This window comes from Phocoena sinus, chromosome 1 (assembly GCF_008692025.1).
Source record: "Phocoena sinus isolate mPhoSin1 chromosome 1, mPhoSin1.pri, whole genome shotgun sequence".
Classification (NCBI taxonomy): domain Eukaryota; kingdom Metazoa; phylum Chordata; class Mammalia; order Artiodactyla; family Phocoenidae; genus Phocoena; species Phocoena sinus.
Window position 1 is genome coordinate 135,113,135 of NC_045763.1, and position 21,736 is coordinate 135,134,870.

General features: G+C 39.8%; 1 protein-coding gene and 1 pseudogene across 4 annotated transcripts in view; one reads left to right on the forward strand and one right to left on the reverse strand.

The window, feature by feature from the left end:
• RALGPS2 (Ral GEF with PH domain and SH3 binding motif 2) overlaps nucleotides 1-21,736 on the forward strand; it is a 312,954-nt gene that overhangs the window by 134,558 nt on the left and 156,660 nt on the right. Inside the window, exon 1 of one of the 4 annotated variants that reach the window (XM_032631369.1) lies at nucleotides 14,933-15,272. The exons of 2 other annotated variants lie outside the window; for them this stretch is intronic. The gene's annotated coding sequence lies outside the window, so the exon portion shown is untranslated. Of the gene's footprint in view, nucleotides 1-14,932; nucleotides 15,273-21,736 lie in introns of those variants that run through there. One more of the 4 variants, XM_032631401.1, reaches the window with a different exon arrangement.
• LOC116738876 lies at nucleotides 15,006-16,709 on the reverse strand (annotated as a pseudogene).

Consider the following 21,736-nt stretch of genomic DNA (forward strand, 5'->3'; position numbering starts at 1 on the left):
CACCAGCACAATGAAAAAGTAACAGCACCAATAAGCAATAGTGAGAGGGCAAATCTTTAAGAATACCTTGGTGTTGATTTACTCATGCAACAGGTGAATTGCTAAGAAAATAATAACCACTACTAATTGAGCATTTACTATGTGCCAGATGCTGTCTTAGTCCCCTAACCTATATCATCTCTGAACCTCACATGGAGATTTTATTATCCCTGTTTTTCTGGTGAAGAGCTGAAGTGGAGGGAATTTCAACTACTTGTCTGAGGTCCCCTAGTTGCTCAGGAGCAGAGCTGAGACTTGCCCTCAGGTGGGTCTGAGGTTGCTGTCCTATGTGAGGTAGCAGCAGCTAGGGACTTTGGGTTTGGTGTTCTGAGAGATACACTAGTGTCAGACATGACCAAACTATAAAGAAGTTGTAGTGCTGTGGATAACTTGGTGGTGGTGAGAGAGTTCTGAGAACAACAAAATCGAATTATAGGAGTAAGGGAGATATTTTAGTAATACAAACAATACAACAAATAGAGGAGAAAACTTTCTTCTACCTGACTATATCACAAACCATTGTTGACCAAAAATCATGCCTTTAATAAATATTTTAGATTAAACCCATTGTTTAGGAAGCCACAATAATGTTTTCTATCTAGGAGGCAGTAAGTAGAGTGGTCAGGACCATGTGCCTGAAGCAAGACTGCCTTGAATCAAATCCTGGTGCTGCCACTTCCCATCTGTGAAACCCTGAACTAGCTGCCACAAGGGTTAAAAGATTGAATACGCATGAAGTGCTTAGAAAGCACTTGATCCATGTAAGACACGTGGTCAACATTACTCAATTCTGGGTGCCGAGTAGTTATGAATGGTGTGATTAGACTGAAGGTATGGTCCCCACTTTGAAGGAACTTAGAAGCTAGTTGGGAAGAGAAAGCACCTGCTAATAATGTGTCTTAGGAACTGATACAACATAAAAACACCTCATGTCATCAAGGTATACACTGTTGTATCACTAATAAAAACTCAGTAAAGAATTAAGGAAAGAAAAGAGAAAGTAAGCTATGACGTAGATTTTGAAGGAGCTGCTGGCTTACCACTACAAAAATTTTCATTCAAGGATTCTGGAAAAGTGACTTGTCCATTATCAATATTGTTAATCTTGATACGTTAAATATTTAATGATAACCTTCTCTGTGCAAGACACTGGGATAGTGGTAACAAAGGACTACAAATCTGAAGAAGCTCTTATCCTCAAGGAGCTTAAGGTCTGTAATAAGTTACGTATTAACAAAATGCAAAGTAGAAAGTGCCATGGAAAAAGCATCACAGTGGTTTCCAGAAGTTCTATTAAGCACATTACGAAATGGGTTAATCTGGTGCACAAAGGAGCCCAGATGCCAAGTGCAATAATGAACATGAGAGAGATCTTGTTTTTTTGGAGGGGTCTTCTGGGTTACAGTAGGTATTGGGACTCGTCCTCCCTAGGACATCCTTTGCAGGATGAGAAATTTAATCAGGATACAGAGGTTGAGGAGAACTTACTAAATGGGCAAGAGATGCATCAGGATGAGAATTTATTAAATTACCTAGCAAGACAACAGGACCAAGCATCTATACAGCCCTAATTCTTCTCTCTCCACATCCCACCTCCCACCTCCCACCTCACCATGCCTGGTAGATAGAGTCATCTTGGGAATAAATATTAGCTAAGAGATTGCTTGGTGTCAGTCAGATAGATTGACCCTTTCCACTCTAAGAACCTTTCTGTTTTAACTAGATAAAAGTTTTGAGTCTAGACAATTACCTTTTAGATTCCTCCTTTTACATTTTTTCCTACTATTACACATTCTTTTTTCGTCTGAACAGGGATTTTTAGCATGTTACAATTGTCAGGTTGATAGCTCATTTTACATTGGCTATACTCTTCGTTTCTTCCTGATGACATTCAGGGAGGATTCTTCATTTCTTATAAATCTCTCTACAGGATGGGTTATGTTGGAAGGCTTCCTGTAGAAAGCAAATACCACTATTCTAATAGTTGAATTATTTCTTTACCTGAAAACTTCATCTTCTTCCTGACTTTTTGTCTCCATCTCTTGTCCTAGATCTTGAATACTATTTTTAGATTTGACTTCTGTTTGCTGATTATATAACAAATTTTATTTGGTTAATTGAATAGGATTTATATTTCATTTGAAACCTAACTCATTTGTAGGTAAGCACCACTTTGGCTGTCTCTAGTGGGTTATATGAAGCCTGAGAAAATCACACTGGTGCCCTGCCTAATGGAAAGACATGTGTACAGGTAACATCAAATTGAAATAAATATCAAAGGAAAAGAAAGTCAGGAAAGAACTCGTGTTTGTAAGGATAGGGTGGAGCTTTGTCCTTCAGTTAGAGGGATAGAGGTTGAAAGGTGATTAATTTTTCAGTCACCTCCCTAAAATGTGGTTGTGGCAGGACAGTAAGCTTTTATAATGTGAGTTGGTTTTTTTAGTAAATTTATTTGTTTGTTTATTTATTTATTATTTTTGGCTGCGTTGGGTCTTCACTGCTGCGCGCGGGATTTCTCTAGTTGCGGCAGCGGTTGGGGGGCAACTCTTCGTTGCGGTGCACGGGCTTCTCACTGCGGTGGCTTCTCATGCTGCGGAGCACGGGCTGGCTCTAGGCGCGCGGGCTTCAGTAGTTGTGGCACGTGGGCTCTAGTGCGCAGGCTCAGTAGTTATGGCGCACGGACTTAGTTGCTCTGCGGCATGTGGGATCTTCCCGGACCAGGGCTCAAGCCCGTGTCCCCTGCATTGGCAGGCGCATTCTTAACCACTGCGCCTCCAGGGAAGCCCTATAATGTGAGTTTAGAGCCCAAGATGAGTTTATCATATGAACACCTCTAGAAAGAATAGGTGTGTCGATTAAATGCTGCCCAGGTAAGTTTGTCTGAATTCCCTTTCTAGGCAAGATGGGCCCTGATCAGTGTCCAAAAGCCTGACCTGGACATTGGCAGGCAAGGCTAGACCAGGAGTTGGTGAAGCAGAGAATTGGAAGGCATCTAGAACAAGGTAAACACAGCATTGACCTGATGTTTCTGGGCAGCAATTTGAAAACAAGGGAAAGAAAATGGAGACACTATGATTGTTCAGGTCTTACAACTTCTGGCTAGAACCAAACATTTAAATTAATGTTGGTGGTTTAGAAAAGTGCTTAGAAATTAACATTATAATACATAACAAATAACATTACTTATAAAACCTGAGAGAAACACTTTTCAAAGTTTTTTTTTTTAACTTTTATAATATTATTTAATCTTTAGAATAAAGATATGAGGAAGACAGTGTGAATATTATCATCCTAGTTTTAAAGTAAAAGAAACTGGATACAGAAAGGAAAGTTAAGTTGTTGATTGTGGTTTACTGGAAAATGATGACTAATGCCTAGTTCACCATGCGCCCAACATGATATTATTTATACCAGGATAAATATTGAGAAATAATAATAAATAAAAGATCAGTTGTTAATAAGAAGACTTGAAAATAGTCTACACATCATACTTCTTATTTTACCCAGGAAATGGTTGGGGACAAGAAATATAAAACTACTCACACTAGCTTCAGAAACAGACATGGCAGACAAACGTCATGACATAAAAGGAAGCAAGGCCAGTGGGCACACATCATACTTCTTATTTTACCCCGGAAATGGTTGGGGACAAGAAATAGAAAACTATTCACACTAGCTTCAGAAACAGACATGGCAGACAAACATCATGACATAAAAGGAAGCAAGGCCAGTAGGCCTGGAACTGGGAAGTCAGGAATCATCTCTCATGTGGCTTCTGTCCCTGCTCTCATCATTCTTGTAGTCCTCTACAGAGACTGGCTTGCTTTTCCTGCTTCCTTGTGTCTTTTCTGCTATGCACTGAGTGCTGCATAACCTTGCAGTTTGGCTCCCAAGACCAACTGACTCCTTCTCAGTGACCTTATTCCAAATTCTGGGAGAAGTGGAATCGTTTAGCTTGCCCTGGTGGTCAAGGGAGGAACAGGTACTGGTTCATAGTCACTTAAGGCCTCTATCCTAGCACAGGCTCTGGGTGATGGCAGAAGTGTGGGTAAAGAGGTAGACACACAACAAATATGAAAAAAATCTTATATGCTATCAGTATTGTCCTATCATTAAAAACCAGAAACCAAAAAATAAATTAAAAATTTAAAAATTTTAATAAATTACATTGAAAAAAACCCAGAGAGGACAATACACCTAGTCATTTTTATAATAGTCATTGATTATAATAAAATGTCAGATTCAAGAGGATTGTTTATTATAGTACAGGGTCCAATTTGGGGCATTTCAACCAAAAAATACTAAGGCTTTAGGTTTGATTGGAAATTAAGACCTTTTAAATAATGATAAATGGAAGCACTAACTCAGTAGGTTAAAATAATTTTTTTTTTTTTTTAATTTATTATTTATTTTATTTATTTATTTTTGGCTGCATTGCATTCCCGTTGCTGCGCGCGGGCTTTCTCCAGCTGCGGCTCGTGGGCTGTAGGCACGCAGGCTTCAGTAGTTGTGGCGCACGGGCTTCGTTGCTCCGCGGCATGTGGGATCTTCCCGGACCAGGGCTCGAACCCGTGTCCCCTGCATTGGCAGGCGGATTCCCAACCACTGCGCCACCAGGGAAGCCCGGTTAAAATAATTTTTAAGAAATAGGTATAAAATTTAAAAGACACAAAAATGTACACAATGGAAATTTAGTCTCCCATTCACCAGTGCCCTCAGCCACCAGTACCCCTTTTCAGAGGTCATCACCATTATTATTTCTGAGGTATCTTACCAGAAATGTATTCTCTGTATATAAGCACACGGTTCCACATCTTGCTTTATTTCAGTATACTTTAGAAATTATTCCATATGAGTATAACTTGAGTGACCTTATTTTTTTTAATGGCTGTATTCTATTGTAGGAGTGTAACATAATTTTTTGACCAGTTTCCAATTGATGACATTTAGTATATTTCCAGACTTCTGTTATTGCCGTCCTTGTATATAGCTCTTTTTTTTTTTAATTTTTAAAATTTTATTTATTTATTTATTTTTGGCTGTGTTGGGTCTTTGTTACTATGATACAGCTTTCTCTAGTTGCGGCGAGCGGGGGCCACTCTTCTTAGCGGTGCACGGGCCTCTCACTATCGCGGCCTCTCTTGTTGCGGAGCACAGGCTCCATATGCGCAGGCTCAGTAGTTGTGGCTCACGGGCCTAGTTGCTCTGCGGCATGTGGGATCTTCCCAGACCAGGGCTCGAACCCGTGTCCCCTGCACTGGCAGGGAGATTCTCAACCACTGCACCACCAAGGGAAGCCCTATAGTTCTTTTTGTATACAAGTGAGTTTATCTGCAGGATAAAATTTCTAGAAATGGAATTTCTGGGTTAAAGGGAATTATATTTCTGATTTTGAAAGAAATTGCCAAACTGCCCTCTGCAGAAATTTTACCAATTTCCTTCTAATCAGCAATTCATAACATCGGTTTGCTCACACTTATAGGTGAGTGTAGAGTTATGACATGCTTAGGTCTCGAGTCTTTTACTTGCTGGGGAATTTCCTCAATTTTATCTTCCAACCTACTGTTGACATCTTTATATTGGCTATTACATTTTTAATTCATAAGAGCTTTTTTCTGTTCTTTGATTGTAACTTTCTCGTATTAGTCTTAATAAATGCAATATTGTATCTTGCTGTAGGGTACTGATTGAACTTTTTAAAAATTTCCCCTTGCTTTGTGCTTTTTTTTTTTTTTTGGTTTCGTTTTTTGTTTGTGGTTTGTTGTTTGTTTGTTTTTAGAGGTAGGGGCAGCTCTGCGTTAGAGACTTTTCTAAGATGTTTGGCCATCCTTGACTGACTGTTCATATGTAAAGGTCAGATACCTTTCCTCAATATCTTTGATTTAATATTCTATAGAACAAAAGTCCATTCTCCCTTTGGGGTGGGGGAGGGATGGTAGCTTGAGGGGGAACAGGGGCTGTGTGTCCAATTGTTCCTTTTAGTACTTTTGTCCAATTCTATTTTTAGTGGCACTTTCATTCCCACTTTTCTCAGTACCCAGTGTCTCCAATTCCTAAACTTTCCAGAGTTCTGCTGTGCAAATCAGCTGGCTTCTTTTGGCCCTTCTCCTCTGTAGGCAGTTAATTTCATTTTTCTCCACTTAATTAAATCTATTTGTCCTTTATTTTTTTCATCTTCCCCAAATTTTTATTCATTATCCTCTCCTCTTCCATTCTTTTCATCCTTTATTATAATTTTAGGTGAATTTTGAGAGGTAGCAGATATAAACATGTATATTCAGTTCACCAAGTTTAGAAGGTAGTCAATAAATTTGTTTTTATCAGAAACCCTGCTTTTCTTGTGGTTATATTGCAAAATTAATAATGTTGTTAAGAAAGAAAAGTACTGAAACATAAGTACATCTTTGTAAATATTTATGTTTAGATATAACTCAGCCCCCAAACCCATTAGTTTTAAAGTGGTTTTATTTTAGTTTCAGTGTGTGTGCTGCTATTGTTTATATTATAGTAGATATCAGTAAATTTAAAACAATTTTTTGGAAAAGTGACTAACATATTAGGCTGTTGTTAATAAAGTCATGTTTTCCAACTGTAGTTACAGTTTAAAAGTCAATCTGTAACTAATTTTGCCACCATTTATTTATACTTTCTCATGTCAAATACTCTTAAATAACAACCACTATGTTATAGATATAGTGGCGTTTAAAGACAAGTATAATTGCCAGTTCAACAATGAGTTTCAAATCTGTGTATGCTGGGTTAAGTCATAATGAAGAAAGTCTCTCTAAGTGAAGTCTATTAAATACAGTAAGAATTACATAAAATTTATTGGTTGATCTAACAGAGGTATTAAATGCTTATGTTACTAATTTTCAGAAGGAGTAAGAATATTTCTTTCTGGAATGTGAAACCACAGATAGAATTGCATCTCTCCAGGGAAAGGGTCTCAGTGGTTATATAGTAAGCTTTTCCCATCTGTAATGTGATAACCAACTTTATTACTACACTACTATGGTAGAAAATTATCTCCTATATTTTTTAATACATTTGGCTGGACAAAATGGGGAATTGGATCTAATGCCTTTTTTTTCCATTTAACTTTCCCCATTATTCTAAAAACATTTAGATTTTTGAAAGCAGTTTTACTCTGGAACTCTTGAATAAGCTTCTATAACCAAACAATTCTAGAAAATACTATTTTAAAATTAAACATGTATTGGGTATCTCATGTCAAATTGTTCATTGTTAGCATAAAGTATATTATATTCAATAAATATTTCCCAAGCTTCATTTATGTACATGATGTTGTGCTGTTAATTTACAAGAATATATAAGCAGCACAGTTTTTTAGGGGGGCAATACAGCATGGAGATTGTGAGTCAGACTGCCTGGATTTGACTCCCAGCTTTGTCATTGCTTAGCAGCATGACCTTGGGCAAATCACTGAGCTTCTCTAAGCCTCATTTTCAAAAATATGGTAAAAATACCTGCCTTTCAGGGTTGTCCTGAAAACAAAATGAGGTGACATAGACATTTAATGTGTTGTCTGTATTGTAAATGCTCAATAAACATGAATCCAGAGATGGAGAGAGAGAGATTGAAAGAGAGATTGAGAGAGAGAGATTGTATGGTGCTCTCCAGGAGCTTACAGTGTATTTGGGGATACAAGAAACACACACTTGGTAAAACTGTATGTCATCACATAGTAAATTTCCAAAGAGAGAGTGATACCATGATAACCTCAGCAGGGGTTGGAGAAGGGAGATGTCAGTGTGAAATGTCAGACAAGAGGGACATGGAAAAGTTGCGCTGGAATGAAACGAATGGAAGTATATTTGGTGCTTAAGAGGAGAAATAAGTGTTTGCTTATTGAATGACTAAATCAAAGAATGGCCTGGCTAGTGTGTGGAGTGGGGATAAGGTGAATTAGCACGGTGGACTGAGGTTATAGAAGTCCCTGGATGCCGCCTTAGTAAACCATAAGGAACTGGGGAGTTTTCAAATGGGAGGTGAGTAAGGGTAGAGAAGACCTGTGACATAATGAAAATAGTGGTGTAGGAGAAGGTGTGTAAAACTGCAAAAAATTTATAAGGCTAAGGAGTAAATGGAAGGACGGAGAAGAGTTAACATTAAAGGAAGGAAAAGAGTTAACATTGATTCTAAAGCCTGTTAAAGAGAAGAAATGATGTGAACGGTGACTGAATAAAGAAAAGTTTTCAGGTTAAAAAGAAAGTTCTTTTGTTGCTGTCCTTGCTTTTATAAAAGCTATACATGCTTCTGGTAAAAAAAAAAAAAAAAAAAGAAAAAACAAGACCAAACAATAGAAATATATGAAGTATATAAAGTATAAAAATGAAAAGTCCCCTCCTCCTCCCCCAATTCCGTTCTCCTGGGGTAACCATTGTGATAGTTTGTTTGCATAGCTCTCCAGGCTGATTTCTATGTATGCACCAACTTAAAAGGAAATGGGAGACTGGTATACACAGTTCTCTTCAACTTGTTTGGGTTCTTTTCCATGTTGGTTCATATAGAGCTATGTTTTCATGTATGCAAGGAAACATTATAATTGTATTTACCCACTGCTCTACTGATGGATATTAAGTATTCCGATTTTTGCTGTTATAAACAATACTTAAAGAGCAGTCTAGTTCTTTGAATGTCACCACAGTATTTTTGTAGGACATGTATCTATGTGTGAAATTGCTGGGTCAAAGGGTACGTACATTAAAAATTTTCCTTGCTTTTGGCAAATTGTCCACCAAAGAGTTATGCTCATTTACACTCCCGCCATCAGTGTTTGACAGAGTCTGTTGTCCACATTCTGGCTAAACCTGAATATTATAAACCTTGTTAACTGGCCAGTCTATAAGGCAAAACATACCTTGTTTTAACGTGTCTTTCTCTGATTATCAGTAAGGGTAGACGTATTTTCATAGGTTTTATTTTTATTTTTTCTCCTGTGGCGATTTCAGTTTTGACCTTGTAGAGGTTGAACTGATGTTAAGTGTCCTCATCTAGAGGCCATAGAGGAAATTAGACATGTGGTACTGAAGTCTGGGTAAGTTTCACCAGTGGAGCAGTGATAGTTGAAACAGTAAAGTCATAAAAATTCCCTGTACAATCATAAAAAGAAGGGAATACAAGGCCCTTAGGAAACAGCGTTAGCAAAGAAGAAAAGAGAAAGTGCTAGAAACTGAGCAGTAAGCTCACATAGAAAGAAAGCTCAGTAGTTGTTGAGGTAGAAGTAGAATCAAGATTGTGCTCTGACATGCTAACTGGTTAAAGAATTTGGGGTAAGTCTTGAATCTCTGAGCCGCAGTTTCCTCATTTCTAAAATAAAAACGTTGGATAAGATGTCTATTTCACTATAAAATTCATTGTTTCTATAATTTTAACCCACGAGATGAGACGATTTCATGGGAGTAGTCAACAATTTTAGAAAGCATGTAGGATTTGGCAGTGAGGTGGTCATTTAAAATAATTAGGATGTTACAGTCTATGGATGGCTTACTTCTGTTGCTGCTTTTTTTGTAATTATAACTTTTTTTAAAAAAACCTTTTTATTTGGAAATAATTTCAGATTTATAGAAAAGTTACAAGGAATACCCAAACACCGTTTACCCAGAGTCACCTATTGTTAACATTTTAGCTCTTTTGTTTTCTCTCCTCTCTCTCTCTCTCTCTCTCTCTCTCTCTATATATATGTCTGTGTGTGTGTGTGTGTATTTCCCCCCCCAACCTTACATACATCCTAGTCCTTTACTCCTAAATACTGCAGTATTTAGGGACATAATCACAGTACAGTTATGAATTTCAGTGATTTTAACATTGATACAATACTTTAATCAATCTACCATCTGTTTTCCAATTAACCTAATAATGTGCTTTATAGAATTTTTCCCCTCCAGTAAAGGATCCGATCTAGTATCTCATGTTGCATTTAGTTGTCCTGGCTCTTTAGCTGGGATATTTTCACAACTTTTGTCTTTTGTGGCATTGGTATCTTGAAGAATACAGCCTCCACCCCCCTTAAAAAAACGAAAACAGCAAGTTCCTCATTTGGGATTTATCTGATAGTTCCTCATTAGATTCCTCATTAGATTTCCTCATTTCCTCATTAGATGCTGTGTCCTCTGGGAACTGCATCTTGAGGCAAACAATGTCCATCTGTCCCTCATTCGTGATGTTAATTTTGATTATCTGGTCAAGGTTTTGTTCAACTTCTCCAGTGTATAATTACTGTTTTTCCTTCCTTGCAACTAATAGGATGTCTACAGGAAGAATTCTAAGATGATGCAAATATCCTGTTCCTCATCAAAATTTCTCCCTACAGTTGGCATCCATTGATGGTTCTTGTCTTACCCAAACTTTGCTACTATGATTGCAAAATGATGATTGCTCAACTCCAGTACTCCCTCCACATTTACCTGTTGGCATTCAACATTCTAGCATAAGCGGGAGTACTTCCTTCTTCTCTATTTATTTAATCTATTTATTACTGGTATGGATTTATGAACTCCTGTTGCTGTTTTTCAATTCTAACCTTAATTTAAATGCAGGGTATATGAGTATAAGGAAACTACTGTGATGACCATCACTGACAAAGATTCTCACCTTCCATTAAGTGTCTAGAACAATGCCTAGAATTTTTATAAAGGAAGTAGAATGCGATAATAATTTACTTATCTGGTAAACTCAAATTTCAAAATATAGAGGAAGATACGAAAGTAGGCAAATGGATTCTATACTAAGTAAATGCCCCAAAGTATCAGAGTTGTTTTAGCATTTTCTGAGGTTCTTTACTCCTACTTTATACATGTATTTTTAAAATATTGGTTATTTGGCTAGCATGTTAAGACAGTTCAAAGGGATGTGTGCGTGTGCACACAATCAGTGCTGTAGCAGTGGTGCAAGGAGGGACAGCAGGGGGATCAGTCATTAGTACCGTCCAGATCAATTAGACTCAAAGGAGTGCAGGAACATAGGAGGCCATGATTATTTATTGTAGAGTGAAGGGTACTAAGTACTTCTAAGCTTCTGGCGACATCTTGGTATTACAGCTTTTGTATTTAAGACACCTCTGGGTCATTAGGTATAGGTTAAGCTACACCACGTTTTCGTTTTCGTTTTCGTTTTTGTTTTGCTATACGCGGGCCTCTCACTGTTGTGGCCTCTCCCATTGCAGAGCACAGGCTCCGGACGCACAGGCCCATAGGCCATGGCTCATGGGCCCATATGCTCCGTGGCATGTGGGATCTTCCCGGACTGGGGCACGAACCCGTGTCCCCTGCATCGGCACTGGACTCTCAACCACTGCGCCACCAGGGAAGTCCCTACACCACGTTTTATTAGTTTAAGGCAGAGAAACAAGTGATATTTCAGAAAAAACGTCAATACAAGTGGTTTAAATGAAGCTATTACTAGCGCTTGCAGATTAAAACCTCAGTTATCTAGAATATCTAATCATGTTCAACCCCTCACTGCCCCCTTTCCTTACACTGCCATATAAATGAGGCATTACTGAAATTGTCCTTAAAGTTAATATTGAAAATTATTAGTTCATGCAAACATTTATTTATACACTAGCTGGTCTCCCCAAGAGTTGTTCCAGAGAAACATTAATCTTAAGTAAATACATCCCTGCTGATCCACACCGTGCATAGAGCTGCCCTTGTGAGAGATAGCTCAGTCGTAAAATAAGGCCTTACGCCTTTTGAAATTTGTTGCTCATATTTGAACGGACTAGTGATTATCTTTGTTCTTCGTATCTTAGTATCTGTGGCATGTCTCTCTCAATTTGGGAATTGTGGCAGGCTCTCCTAGTAACTTGGTGTCAGTTTTCTGGAGAATGTCTGTCTATCCCTTCAAAGACCCCTGTGCATTTGAATTTTGGATATGCTACTTTGCCTATATTTTCAATCAGATTATCGCAAACATAACAGATTGTTTCAAAATGTCCAGCGAATATATATATTTGAAAAAACGTTTACAGCCCAGAGAAATAATAGACATATGTTATTACTGAAATTCTGTTGGTTGCAATAGAATTAGGTGTTACTGAAATAATCTTTCTTGTGACACCAGTTCGATTTTGTTTTGACAGCTGTAATGAGATGAGTTGTTTGTTGATTTGTTTTTTTTTTTGCAGTGGTGGTCTCTTGTCTTTGAAACTGCTTGTTCTACATCTAAATGAGTTCCTTGGCTTATCCCTTGGAAATATATTGATGGACAGTAATAAAACTGTTACATAATGGTGATTCTTCTGAAACTACTTTTAAGCATATTGAATTCTTATTGATTTCTATTTTATATAATGGCATTTCTATTTTATACATTAGTACTTTTTGTTATACTAAGACTTTGCATATTTCTTGTCTTTGACAAAAGCAAATTGAAAACATAAAGCAACTCAGAGAATTTAACAGTGATAAAAGATGCTCTGGTGAAGAAAATTCGCTGCTTGTACTCTTTGGGTGTAAGAAGTCATTGTTTTCATTTACATATCAGTGAATCGGAAGGGACACTGACTTTCTAAAATAATTTCTAACCTATGGCAAAAAAAAAAAAAAGACATTGAGAATGAACTTTTTTCTGTATTTTTATACACAAATTCTTAACCTTAACCAAGTTCAGAAATTTGAACTTAACATAACTCTAAAAGTTAATAAAAATACTATTTTACAAGTTATTAACATGAGAAATTCCGTTTGTATAAGAATTTAGTGTCTCCATGGCCTAGCTTCATGAGTCACATGGCTTTTTCTCTTCAGAGTCCAAATGAAAACTTCACTGCTCTTACAGTAAACTGTGAAAATTATTGGCAGATGTGGGAACACAGGCTCATTTGTTTTTATGAAACCCTAATTCAAGTTTAAAGTAGTTGCAAGACATTTATACAAAATAGAATTCCCTGTTGTTCCTCAGTTTTCCCATTTTTTAAAAAGCAGTGACAATGGGATATATATACATATATGCTTATAAATATATACATATATAATTGTATGTATTACTGTCGGCACATAGCCATCTACCTTTTCCTTAATCTTTTTTTTGCCACTTTTTTTTAAAATTTTATTTTTATACAGCAGGTTCTTATTAGTTATCTATTTTATACAAATTAGTGTATACATGTCAATCCCAATCTCCCAATTGATCCCACCCCCCAGTGCTTTCCTCCCTTGGTGTCCATATGTTTGTTCTCTGCATCTGTGTCTCTATTTCTGCCTTACTAACACTTAAAAAAGATTAAACATTTACCCAACTTGATTTACCCAACTGGAAGGATTTTTCCTCCAATTGCTAATTCTCTTTGCCTGTTGTTCCTTTGGAACTTGAAGCAATTAACATCTAGGGGAAAACTTCTTGAATGCATCATACATTTCTCCCCTTTTCACCAGTAGTCTGTTTTCCTTTTTTTTTGTCCCTTGGTCTATTCTCATTTGAAAGATTTTGGGTTTTTTTTGTTTTGTTTTGTTTTTTTGTGGTACGTGGGCCTCTCACTGTTGTGGCCTCTCCCGTTGCAGAGCACAGGCTCCGGACGCACGGGCTCAGCAGCCATGGCTCACGGGCCTAGCCGCTCCGCGGTATGTGGGATCTTCCCCGACCGGGGCACGAACCCGGGTCCCTGGCATCGGCAGGTGGACTCTCAAACACTGCGCCACCAGGGAAGCCCTTTTGTTTTGTTTTGTTTTGGTTTGGTTTTGGTTTCTCTGCTTCTAGTGAGTTCATCATGATTCTTTTTAAGACTTTCTTTAAAAGTAAATGAAATAAAAATGAAGAACCATGAACTTAACCTATGGTTTTTTTTCTGTTGCTTTTGTTTTTTAACCTACCTTTGGGTGTGGGGTGGGGGAGAGGGAGGCTTTAAAGAAGTAACTCTATTTGAGAGAAAGGGGTTGAAGGGCATTCAAGCTTCCCTAACTAGAGTGAAGGGCTATGACTCAAGGCAGTCAAAGCAGGAAATAATTAGCATTCTTCAATATCACGATTAATCCATTCTGTTTAGTGGTTATTAAAGAGAGGAAAGAAACCAAATGAGAATAATTTTGGCCCTTTCATGTTTTATGCACAATGCTGGTACACAGTATTCCTTCCACATTCTACTGCATATTGCCTAGAGAAAGAGCTGCAGATCATCCAATAATCATCCATTTCTAAACGGTCTAATGATAGCATATACAAAGGTGGCTCACTTAAAACCTTCCATTTATAGTCACACTGCATCAAATGGTGCTAATTCTAAGTAGGCCACCGCATACAGAGCACCCTCCGAAACAACACCCCTTCACAGTTTAACCAAATCCATTCCTTTTTCATTCACAGGAAAGATTTAATATTTCAGAATCTTGTTCTTGCATTCAACGTGAAAAGACTGCTCACCTGGAACTCATCAATCTGAGACCCAAGGGATGCCAAATTTCTGTCATTTGCTCATTAAGCCAAGGGCATCACACAAAGGCCTACTTCTAACACCTCTCGAATCTTAATGTGTGAGAGTATTGATCACTATAATTTATGATCCTACGGCAGTGGGGTGGCTCTTCACATTTGGAACCCCCTCACTTGTGCGCAGCTACTTCTAAAAACACGGCTGGCGCGGGCAGGATATTTGATCTGGAGCCCAAGTGTTTCCAGACTTTGTTCACTGGCCTTAAAGACGAGGTGCCTGCGCTGAAGGAGACGGCCACCACAGGGGATTTCGCCGTGGAGGGCCGGATGCGGGGAACGGATGGCGGGGCTGCTGCGGGGGCCCCACCTGTCAGTCCGCCAACCCTTCCCGCCCCCTCGTTTGGCCGGTAGCGGCCCCTCCTTTGGGCGGGCACCCAGCAGAGGGACTGCGGCTGTTGACGCGCGCCGCGGCCGCGGGCGCCCTGCAGCAGTTGGTCTCCGCACAGCTGAAGAGCCGCTAGCTGGGCGCGCCGGGAAGACCCCGCCGGCCGCGGTGCTCGGGGCCCGCGCGAGCGCGCTCAGTTGGTGCGCGAGCGCGGCTCCGCCCCGCCTGCTCGGCGCGCGCCCCCGCCCAGTCCGCTCTCCTCCCCCACCCCCGGCGCGGATGGGGTGGATCCAGCTCACTCCCCTCCCCTGAGCGGCCGCGGCGGCGGCCGGCGCTGAATGAGAGACGCCGACTGCTCTGGTCGCCGAGCGCTAGCCTAGGCGGCGGCGGCTGCAAAACGGCGGAGCGGCGGGCCGGCGCCGTCTTTCCAATCTCCGAAGCGTCTGCCGCGGCTGCACAGGTCGGTGCCCTCGCCGTGGGCCTGGTGCGGAACCTCGGTGGGAGGTGCGGGGGAGGGAAGGTGGGAGCGCTGCGCCCCGCCGGGCTGCGCGGAGCCGCGGCGGCGGCGGCGGCGGCGGCGGCGGCGGCGCGGGGAATGGCGGCGGCTCGGGCGCTGCGGTGTGTTGATCTCCCGGCCGCGGGCCCCGGCGCTGCTCGACCCAGGCGCGGAGAGAGAGCTGCGGGGCTCGGGCTGAGGGAGGAGGGGGGCCGGCGTCTGGGAACCCAGGGCCGCGCCTCCCTCGGCGGCTCCCTCTCGGCGTCAGGAGGCGGCCATGGGGTCCCGGCTCCGGGTCTCTGTCCCGAGGCCGGGGGCGCGGCGACCCTCCGAGCCCGCCTTGCCTCCCTCTCTCCTGGGTGGCGGAAGCCCCCGGGCTCCGCCCGCGCTACCCTGGCGCCCAGCGGCGCCTCAGCCTCCCTTCAGGTGAGCTGGAGCTGGGAATCCGGGAGCCGGGACCCGCCGAGCCGGGCCACACCCCCTCCCCGGCCCTAGCAGCTGCGCCCCCGAAGCCCGGCCGCCCAGCTGGCCGCCTGCGGACCCGCAGTCTCGCGGTCAGGGTGACCTGTTGCGGAGCGGTCCGTAGCCCTAGTTGCCCGCCGGCCTCGGACCCAGAGGGGCGGTCCTGCACTGGCCCCGGGCCGGGCGCGCGGCAGGACGCGGGGCCTGGAGCGCTGCCCGAGATCCGGTGCTGTACCGCTAGGAACGGGCGTATTGAAAAAAAGAAGAGGTTCCCCACGATCTGATCAAACAGTTGCAAATATCCGGGATTCTACTGCAGTATCGGATTAGGCAGGCTCATGAACACCATGCTTAGGAGGTGATTTGGAAAAAACCCGAGACAGGAGTGAGAAGCTGTTATCTGTATCTGGAAAATAGCAGTAAACCTGTGCGGAGCTACATTATCCCCCACCTGCCCCCATCAAAGCGCTTTTCCTGTAGCTGTGTTGTAGACGCAGGCCAGTTTCAGTGTACGTGGGCGTGTTTGGGAAGAAGCTGCGAGCTGATAGGAGGTACCTAAGTACAAATGTTAATTTGTTTTAACTGGGAGGGGTGAGGGAGGAGGAAGAAAGGGCAATGATGTTAGCTGTGGAGGAGGGGCCATTGAAACACTAAATTTCTGTTTAAGAGAGCGCTACAAAGAAATATCGAATACCTGGCGTGTAAGACCGTAAAGTAGGAAATACAGGCAGCAATTAATTGAGCTTTATCTTTTACATGCCCTGGGTTTTAAAATTTCAACGCTATAGTTGCTGTAGAGAGCTTTGTTTTCGTACCAGTGTTTATGAGTTGGTGTTTTTCTGTATTCACCATCAGATCGACTTTGTGTAAGTCTCTCTGAAGATGACCATCAGAATTTTGGGAAACTTTTCGATCCGTGCAGCATAGTATTACAGTCATAGCAAGTCATAGCTTGCTAGCTGTAAAAGCCTGTTCCATCCAGATAATTATGCTTATCCTAGTGCTGTAAAATCATAATGTGTATTACTGTTACTGCTGCATATTTTACTGTAGACTTTAGAATTATAAAGGAACTTATCCAAAGTGTTATTTTAATAAAAAGAACTTCTTACTCAAGTTCTGTAGGCATAAAGTTTATCATCTAGCTTCAAAGATTTGGAAAGTACTGTCTTACTAGCTTAAGGGACATGTGTAAGGACATAAGATGCCTTTTTGAATAAATAATTTTAACATAATTTATTTTAAACTTAGTTTTTCTGTTTTTAAAATTCAGTATAATAATTTTGAAATGGCAAGATCTACGTTTTTTTCATTTGATTCATTCATTGACCTTTCTTTCAATTAAGGAATTTGACTTTAAAATACTCAGGGTGGGACTCTGGAAATATTGTTCATTTTGGCTAAATTATTCCAGATTGCAACAGAACTTTAAAGATAGTGCTGTGTTATCAATATTGCAACATGCTTTTCTAATGTATATTTTGATTATCAGGAAGAACAGACCAAAATCTCCTGAGGGAAAGTATAACTACTATGAAACTGGCTTTGTTAATCTTTTACTTTGTGTACTTTTATTATCCACATGACTAATGTATTTCTGTGTGTTTATGTATCTAGTTCTTGTCTTTTTCAGCTTTTTGTGTCATTACAGTTGAGACAGTAGTTTTTTGTAGTGAATGATGGATAGATGTACAGGTGAAATTGCTCTGTTGCAACTTAAAACACTTCAGCTTTTGTCCAGAGGTCCAGTTTGTTCGTTCATTCATTCTACACATGTTTATTGGGTTCCTATTTGGTGCCAGTTAGTTGTCTAGATGTTGGTGATACAACAGAGAAAAAGGTCTGTGCCCTGATGGAGCTTAAAGGGTAAGTAGGCAAAAATAGTCTACTGCTTCATTGTCAGATAACACTGTTTAGTGTTAGTTTAAAAGTTTCAGAAGTAAAAACCCCTCTGATGAGTTTTTTTGGTTAAGGATATTTGTTGTGTTTTTCCTTCTAAGAATAGTGGGAATTATTACTCAGTGAACAAAAGCATTAAGACACTTGTTTTAAAAATATGCTGATGTTTATGTACTTTGGGTATCTGGTTCCCAAGTACACCAAAACTAAACATTCTACCTGCAGTCACATGATGCACAGCTTACATGTGGTTAAACAGCTTTATTCTTTTGGTTTATATAGTTAAATGTTTGCTAAAAATGCTCTCTTGACACTTGTTTATAAGGGAGTCTAATTCTTTTTTTTTTTTTTAAGTCTAAATTTTTTAAAAAATCTTTTCTTCTTCTGGCTGTGTATGTGTGAGTGGACCAAGGTCCCGTTGTTCTTCCTTAGAATCTGATAACCATTATCACTAAAATCAGAATTTTGACTGAAAGTGATTGTTGTTTTTTTAAATTAAAATATGACAAACATTGGTGTAGTTCTTCACCGATTACAAAGCTTTTTAATATATATTATTGATACTTCAATGTTTTGGTACTTCTTATTTACAGGAGTGCCAACAATTAACACTGACCTTAGGTAGGCATTATTATCTCCATTTTAGATGAGGAAATGGGTTTAAAGATGTTAGCACACCACCGATAAGCAAGCAGTGAACCTAAACCCAAGTTGTAGCTCTTACTATAATGCGGTGCACCATCTGGGGAGTGTGGATGGGGAGAGCATCATCATCCAGTGCTATACTACAGCTACTAACCTGCTTTTCCAGAAATTTCAAAATAATTTTTTTTTTTTTTTTTTAAATTTATTTATTCATTTATTTATTTTTGGCTGTGTTGGGTCTTCGTTTCTGTGCGAGGGCTTTCTCTAGTTGTGGCAAGCGGGGGCCACTCTTCATCGCGGTGCGCGGGCCTCTCACTGTCGCCGGCCTCTCTTGCTGCGGAGCACAGACTCCAGACGCGCAGAGCTCAGTATTTGTAGCTCACGGGCCCAGCTGCTCCGTGGCACGTGGGATCTTCCCAGACCAGGGCTTGAACCCGTGTCCCCTGCATTGGCAGGCAGACTCTCAACCACTGCGCCACCAGGGAAGCCCTCAAAATAATTTTTAAACTTTAAGCCCAACTGTTAATTGAGATTTAATTAATTGAATTTGTTTTCTTTTTGTGAGTTAAACTTTAAGACCTACCTAAAATCTAAAAGTACTGCTTTTTTTTTACTATATAAAAAAAGGCAGTTTGGATTCACTTCTAATTATAAGTGTTTTGAGAATAAGACATTAAAATCAGTCCTCTTTTCTGAATATGAGGTTTTTATTGTGTAACAACTGTATTTGGAACAAAACGTTGCTTCAATCTGGATGCTACATTTTTTTAGTTATTCAGTTTTCAATAAAAAGATAATTCAATAGCCTGAAACTCTGGTTTAGGGTTTCTCTTTAGTGAGAAAATGAAGATCGGATGTGAATCATTTCGGTAACTTGGAATTAATCTGGAATCTTTCTTGATTAACATCTTGAACTTTTGATTTAGGAAAACTTTTAACTATGTAATAGGAATAAAAACACTGGAGTTTGAAGTGTGTGACATCCACCTGTTCTATGGAGAGAAAAAAGTTTGTATAAATTTAGTCAGTCACTTTAATAAGTAATGGCTAGTTAGGGATGTAGGAAGAGTATGAACAGCAGTGTTCATAGGACTTAGCTTGACGGTGCCTGACAGTTTATGTATGCCACTACAGGGAACTTTGGTACTGGCTTTTGAATGATACATGGCTTTAGAGTATGAGAGGCTTAAAATGAAGCTCTCACCTTGAGCTTAATTGGTACCCTTCTGTTATTTTATTTACATAACCTTTTCTCAAAACAGATTTTTCCTTTTTATCTCGATTTCCTTTTTGTTGACTCTTGGACAGCCCTTTTCTGAAAACCCTACCTAAACAGCATCCCCATTACACTCTACCCTCACCTTTACTTGTCTTCACAACATTAATTTATCTGACATTATAGCATACATTGATTTGTTTATTATCTTCTTCCCTCTGGATATAAACTTCATGAGGGCAGGGACTTAGTTTTGTTCACTGATGTATTCCGAGCACCTAGAAAAGGACCTGGCATAGTTAACACCCAGATAAAATTTGTGGAGTGAGTGAGTTAATTGGTATTAAATGATACAAAGCTCACTAGTTTTGTTTGTTCTTTGAAAAAAAAATTAACTTTTGACTTTAAATAATATAACTGTGCAGTTAAAAAGAAAGCTGTACTATAAGACTTAAAATGAAGAACACCACTCCCCTGTACAACTTTCCCTGCCAGGTCCTGCTCCTAGAGCAACCATTTTTGATACTTTTAGCTGTTTTTTTCTAATATTTACTTCCATATTTTAAGATATTACTTGTTTTTCAATTTTAGATATCTGTTGGCTTCCTCCTGTGGAAGATGAGTCTATCTATGGTTTTGGGTTCTTATGCCACCTGAAGTTCCTCTCCCTTTATCTCCTAATATAGTTATAGCATGCTGTTTATTGTTTGCATTATTATGATTTTGTATGCATGTTTATTGTTGAACTGTGCAGTGTACTATGATGATATTTCTTGGAGTTAAAATTTTTTCTTTTTTGATTTTTGCTTAGTTTCCTATTTGTCTCTGTTTTTTTTTTCCAGAAACTGTCTCAGTATGTTCAAACACATCAGGTAATTGATCATTCGATTTTTTTTTTAATTGGAAAAATCCCAGGGCTCTCCATCCTTTTGCTCAGACCTGCAAGGGGACTCTCCACTCTGCTTGGTCTTAGCTTGTGATTTCCCTTCATGATTCTGGCAATTCTCTTTGCCTTTTCCCTGCATTAGAGCCTATGGTCTCTCGATCCATGTCTTCCTCTTTCTCCAGTTTACCACTTTGTTTTGGTGAAATACATCCCTCAGTAACTTTCAAGAAAGGGTATTTGAGGAGGTGAAATTTTTGAGATGTTTGTATTGCTGAAAATATCTTCTTTCTACCCTGACACCTGGTTGATAATTTGGCTGGTCTGGGTGTAGAATTCTAAGGTGAAATAATTTTCCCTCAAAATTTAAGGGATTGTACTATAATTTTCTAGCTTCAAGTGGTTGTTGAAAAGTCTTATGCCCTTTAGTCTTCATCCTTTATATGTGACCTGTTTCTGTTAAGATCCTTTCTTTCTCATCAGTCTCTGATATGTCTCTGATGTTGTATGGGTCTTGTGTGGATCTTACTTCATTTCTTATGCATGGGACTTAGTGGGCCTTTTCAACCAGCAGTGTCCGTTTTAGATGAGAGCGGAGATGATCTAGTACAAGGCTCAGCCAGTTTTTTCTTTAAAGGGCTGAATAGTAAGTATTTTAGGCTTTGTGGGCAGTACAGTCTCTGTCACTACTACTCAGCTTTGCTTTTGTAGTGTGAAAGCAGCCATAGACATAGACTTGTGGCACAGGTGGAAGGATTAGCCTTTGAACTTTACTAGGAGTAGGGAGAGTTTGTCTACAGAATTGGGAGAGAAGAACAGAGTATATGGACAGAGACATGATGGTGGTAGCTTGAGGAGGTTCTCATCTGAGGTTTTCTGTTAATGTATGAGAAGCAAGATCATTAGCTGAGAGTAAGGAAGAATGGGAGTATGTATTGGAGGTTTGACAAGAGGGAAAATATGTGACGTGATCATCAAAGAGTGGGAAAGCGAATAGAATAGAGTAGAAGAGAATAGAATAGAGAAATATAGTGTGATTGCCAGTCAGCATTAAGGGCCTACTTGAGAGAGATGATCCTGAATTTCATGTTCCTGACTTCAATAGGAATACCTCTAAAATCTCATCAAGTATGACATCTTACTGAAGGTTTTGTGGTTTTTTTCCCTATCAGATAGGGTTTAAAAATTAATCATCAGAACGATTTTCATACATAAGTACTATATACATATAAATGTGTATATTTTTATACATACAAACGTGGCCTGTATAACTGCTTATTTCTAGAGAAATGCCAAAAGAAAGTACTATAATTTTTCCCAAAT